We start from the raw sequence: 6,000 nt of genomic DNA, 5'->3' as shown, positions 1-6,000 counted from the left end.
CCCAGCACTAATTCCTTTTCACTGAGAACCTAAAGTGACAGTTCCTGAGTCCTAGATGTCTTGTTTCTTGTCACTGGGCAAGAGAATTAGACTGAGTGACTTCAGCTGGGGAAACATCTGCTGTAGTCAAGTCCTAGAGCAGAGATCTTTTTAAAAGGTGAGAAAAAACTTCCTAGCAATTTCAGATATGTTTCACTGTTACTGGAGCTGTTTCTATTTGGGGGATTTCTTGGTAGAAGGAATTTTTCAGTACATCAGGACTTGGAGTCTGTTTCTGAGAGAGATCACAGTGAGTTTGGTACAGCAAGGGAGGTGCTATTTCATTTGGGCTGCTTGCCCCTTGCTTAAAAACATATTTACTTTCTGTCTCAACCTGTTGGGGAAGGAAAGAAGTTTAGCAGATGTCTGGCTGTTGCTCCAAAGCAGAAGGCACGTGCTGTGTGTTTCAGCTGCAAAAAGCCCTGCAGCAAAGCAGGTTAGTCCCAGGTGGATGCTGATGGTGTCATCGTTGTGCAGGACAGCAGCTGAGGTGATGAACGGCTGAGGACAGGGGACAAGGGACAGTGCAGGGTGAAACACGTCCTGTCAGTGCACTGCAGTGGAGTCTGGGAGTGCTCCACATCAGAAAGTGCTGTGAAATACCAGGGAGGTGGCTCTGCTGTGCAGAAAGAGCAGGAGGTTGCCCAATGGCATATCGTGCTTTTAGGATTGATTTAATGCTTTTGCCATAATCACCAAAAGACTTAAGCAAACAGCTTTGATGTTTAATTCCTTCTTCGCTTTGAGACAACTGGTTGTTGTTTCTGGGCTTCCAGCACATTTTACTTTGAAACAAAAGAAATTAAAATCCTAAAGAGACTTAGTCTGGTATACTTTTCTTTCCTGTGAAGCATATCCCTTATGTAAACAGCTTAGGTGAGGAGCATATTATATTGGAGTTGGGACTTAAAAAATTACACTGGAGAAGTGGCAAGTCTCAAAAACAATATTATGTACATGATCAGCCTCATAAACAGTGAGATCAGGCTTCTGGCTCTGTGTTGCAGTTAAGCATCTCTGACAAATCAGGGCTGCAGAGCCAGTGTACCACTAGTGGAGGAAAAAAAGACATCAGCACGTTGAGGGAATGCTGCAGAGAGCAGGGATCTGGTGAGTTTGGAAGAAAGGGAAAGGTGGTGGAATAAGCTGAAGGGGCAGAGTAGTCAGCTGCTTATTTTGCAAGCTAAGAGATGTGCCATTTGCCAACCATGAATATTATCTACAAATCTGGGGAAATATGGAAGCATTTTAACAAGTCACAAAAAGTGAGATGAAAGTGCTGAGGTAATCCCTATTTAAAACTGCATTTTGGTATATTTTTTGTAAATATTAGTATTATCGTACAGATTGCTCGAGCATGTGGCATGTTTGTTTGCTTGCCACTTGTCTAAAGCAGCATACTCTTCAAAACATGAACAGCATATTTCTCTCGAGTTTTTAACTGTTATAAAAATGTTTTTGAGCAGTTTAAAACAGGGAATGAAACAACTGCAAGATGTCCTGTTTAGAGGAAGCAGAAAGGAAAATAACTTTAGCCACATTTCCCTGCAGATGTTCCACTTGACTGTTGAATGATATGGTGCACAAGAGATGCTTATGCAAGTGATATTTGACAGTGCCACCTATTGCTAGAAAAGCAGAACTCAAATGAGTATTTTTGTTATAAGCATGCCTAAATTGAGCAGAAAAATGAATTAATCTTTTAATTATTTCAAGGTCATTTAGCCATGTAGATATAAGCTTGCCTTTGTCTATGAAATGGACTGCACTTCTAGAAACTGGATTTATCATACAGTTGCATCAGATGGTGAAATATAAATTTCTGCTCCAGAAAACTTGCAACTATTGGCATGTGTTTGAATGTCAGTGACTGTATTTGGGCTAAATCTATTAAACCTGATTGTTCCTCCCCTTTTAATTGATGACAGAAGATTGATCCTAAAAATCCCCAAGCTGTTTTAGATTTAGCAAAACACAGGAAGTTAGTTCTTTCCAGTGCTCGGAATTCATGTGAAGAGAATAAAATGTTTTTTTAGCACACTTCCAAAATTTCTATGAAAATTAACTGGCCAATGATGAAAATTCTTTGAGGACAAAGACTTAATGATCTGGATGTGTTTTAATGCTTTGTATCCTTTATCAGGTCTTTCAGCTAGCAAGCATGAAAGCTGGTTTCTCTACCTACCCTTTCAAGGATGGTATTTGTTTTATTATAGAAGTCTAACTAATGCTAATGGTAGGAATAATGAAAGATTGATAGGCGCAGCCTGAAATCAATTTTAAGTTTTAATTGTGGTTTTTATTTCTGATCCTTCTTGCTGCCTCAGTCCTGTTGCTCATCTCTATTAGAGGGACACCTAACCCTAAACCTCCTCCTGATTTTTGGCTTGTAATCTTTAGTGGAAAGAAAAAAATATTCTCTGTGTTGTTTTTTTCTTGATGGATCTAAATGGCAAGGTAAGAGCAGGAAAAGATGGAGCAGCAATTTGCTCTTTCTCAGGTCCTGGCAGGTATCTCTGAGGAGTTTATTGCTGCTTCACATAACTAATATTCTTTGCCTGAAGCTGTCCTCCTTCCTCAAAGATAGACCAGTCTTCTCTTACCCCTGCTGAGCTTCTGAAGAACTGGATGGCTGCAAAGCTTAGGGGAATCAAAGGAAGCAGCTCTCGAGTATATAGGCATCTGTAGATTTAGAGAAGGTTCAGAAGGAAAAAATCAAGTATCACCTACCCACCTCGCAACCATAAAAAAAATGGTGTGGAGAAATCTGACTTCATCATCCTCATTAAGTTCAGGGCTGAAATCTAATTTAGCCAAAGTGAAAATGGCATACTTATTTCATGGATGGATTTTGGTGTGCTCTCTCTTCTTGAATCTCCTTGCTAAATTTCCTCTGCAGCCTTCCTATACATTTAATCTTCTACTTTATCACTGTAGCTACCTGCTTTCTTGGTGTTCTTCAGCTTCAGTTCACCTGTTTGGTCCTTCTCTTATTCATTCATCTGCCTCTCCCCCACCCACAGAATTAGAGCATCTGAGCCAAGCCAACAGACCCTCAATTCTTGCTGCGAAGTTTAAACCCCTTTTTGTAACTCTCCCTTAAGCAGATTCCGTGGAGGTAAAAAGGAAAACAACTTTCAGCAGTTAAATGAGGTGTCTTTGGAGGAGTCCGAGTGCCCAATGGAATGAAGTTTCCCGATTCAGTCCGGGCGAGCGCGGGGCCAGCAGAGGGCACTTCAGCCTGGGAACGGGAATGTGCTCAGGGCCGGTGGCTACAGCCCGCACAATTGGCTGCCTTGCATTAAAAATGTTTTGTTTTGTTTTGTTTTGTTTTTTTTTATTATTTTAAATGTTAATGAGAGCCATTTAGGCAAAGGGTATTTCTGTCGTGATTGGTGCTTTGTTGGTGCTGTCTTCTACAAGCTATCTGTGGCCTAATGCTGTTGTACAGTGGAAGAATTTGGGAACTAGAGGAGAAAAAATGTTCCCCATTTAGTTTAAGGTGTGACTTTACTGAAATAAATGACACCTTTGTTGTGACCTTCTATCATCTGAAATTGAACATAATGGTGGATGTTAAAACCATCCTTAAAAAAACTTTTCCCCCAGTGTAAAGCTTCTAATTTCTTTTTAGTTGTGATTTGATTTACTCTTTTAATTAAAAAGCAACTGAAATTGGAGAACACTACAACCTACTTACTGATTTTTGTGGATGATGGTATGAGTTACTTAACAACAAATCACAATCTATTTCCTCTTCCAATCTGGTGCCGATCTTGTTATCTTGTAATACAATACTAACAGATGATTATATCTGCCATTAATGCTTTTAACGGGAGATGACAAATTTTACTATGATAAGAAGCACCTCACGTTCTTTCATTTGTCCCAGAGTAAATCTGAAGTTACTGCCTTGGAGTGAAAAGATTTGTTCTTGTGTAAGAGCTTACTGGCGTAAATGAGGAGAGTCAAGCCTGACATGTGGTGATGTACCAAATTATGTTACAGGATATTTAAATTCTGTCTCCCACTGTGAACAGCAGGATACCGTTTTTATCCTTCCTGTTGAATGCAGAATCACTTTTCCATTTATAAATTGAGCCTGAACAGAGGGCTGGTGGTATTGGCTGTTCCTCTGTTACTCCACATGCAGAGTATATTAAGGCACCTGTTCATTCTTGTAAGGCAGATAACAAACAAACCAAAATACTTTCCTAAAAAAAAATTGTTCTGTGATCAGTGGAACTAATGAAGCTTCACTGCCTGCAGGTTTCTGTCCTTTATCCCTGATCCCCTCAGCAAGCCTCCCACCAGAAAGCTTTACTAGTTTATCTTTGCTCATATTTCATGGGATCTTCCCTTTGTCCCTTTTGCCCTGCAGTAATGCCGGTTCCTGTTAACCTTCCTGAGGTTCCTCCTGCCCTGTCACCAGCAGCAGCAGCACTTCTGCCTGGCCCTGGGGTGCTGGGTGGGAGCTGCTCAGGTAGCCAAGTTATAGCCTCAGATATTTCAGAGGGGATGATAATTCAAGTCTCTTGTTTTACTACCTGACAGATTTTCCCAGCACTCAGGGGAATTTAATATCTTCAAGGTGATTGCCCTCTGTTAAATTTCATAGATATTAAGAGTTTTTATTCCCTACTCCTTGTTCTGGTGATTGGTCTTTGGGAGATTAATTTTGTTTTTGTTAAACTGCTGCTCTTTTTCTGTCTTTCTTGTTTTGCAAATCAAGTGCAGTGGTTACCAGTGATGTAAGCAAGCACAGATCAGGAACAGAGAGTTTAGCCCCTTTCTATTTTTAAAGGCATGTATGCAACTTAATATCTTGTAGCTCTTGCACTTGAGGACAGTGTGAAATGACTGCCTTCAGGCGTGCCACAAACAAAAGTGGAAGATGAATGCTGAAAATTTTAGCTGGAAGGAATTTCTGGAGTCCTGCCAGTTCCTTGTACTTCCAGAATCCCCTCTAGAGCTTTAGTCTGGCTCCATGCCCAAGCAGGGCCCAGCAGGGCAGGTTGCTCAGGACACATCCAGTTGGGTTTGGAGTATCTCCACAGATGGAGGCACCAGAGCCTCTCCAGGTGACCAGGTCCAGTGTTGGATTTGTGCTGGACAGGTGTGTCTGTGCCACTGCTCCTTGTCCTGTCAGTGAGCTCTGTGAGGTGCACCCTCTTTCCAGGACTGTGTGCTTCTGTTGGTAGATTTTGGTACCATGTTGGAATTTTTTTGGCCATGTTACAAATGGTCAGCCACGCTGCTTATAAAGTCTTGTATTTTATCTGGTTTGGTTTTTTTGGTTTTTTTTCATCAGAAATATTTGTTTGGATTTCTGAACCTCTAGGTCCAACTCACAGTACTCTTTTCTAAACCAAGTATTTTTCAAAATATTGAAATTCATTTGAAATGCTGTACATTTAAATTCAGGTACTAATGACATTTTCCAGGGGCTTATCACCTGGAAGTTGAGCTGCCCTTGTATGTGTGGGCATTTAGGATTTTTCATTGTAAAGGGGAAACCATTCTTGCCTATTACTAAGTTAGCAAAGCCAGGAGCAATCAGTGTACTTTTAAGCTCTGCTTCATTCAGTGGCTATGTATAGATTCACTGTCTTAGCTTTTAATACGTGAAAATCCTATCTGAGTGCATTTATGCTCACTCCAGTGCTCAGTATTCAGTATTCAAATACCAATACTCTTAAGTAAGGCCTTTAAGCTCATTTAGTGCATTGAGTCTTTTCTGTTTTGCAAAAATTAAACCATGCACAGTATTTTTTATCAATATATGTTTAATGAAAACACCTGCAGGTTTTAAAGTTGTCCTGTTTGCTCAGTGCAGAGTGATAGAGATGGCTGGGAGCAGAAGATCTCTGCTTGATATCCACCAAATCTCCTGGTGGATATCAAATTTTCTTTGTGTTTCTTTCCCAAAGGCTTATTAAAAAAATAAACCAAGAAACTTGC

This window comes from Vidua chalybeata, chromosome 15 (assembly GCF_026979565.1).
Source record: "Vidua chalybeata isolate OUT-0048 chromosome 15, bVidCha1 merged haplotype, whole genome shotgun sequence".
Classification (NCBI taxonomy): Eukaryota; Metazoa; Chordata; class Aves; order Passeriformes; family Viduidae; genus Vidua; species Vidua chalybeata.
The sequence above is the reverse complement of the archived record's forward strand: the minus strand, read 5'-3'. Positions refer to the sequence as shown.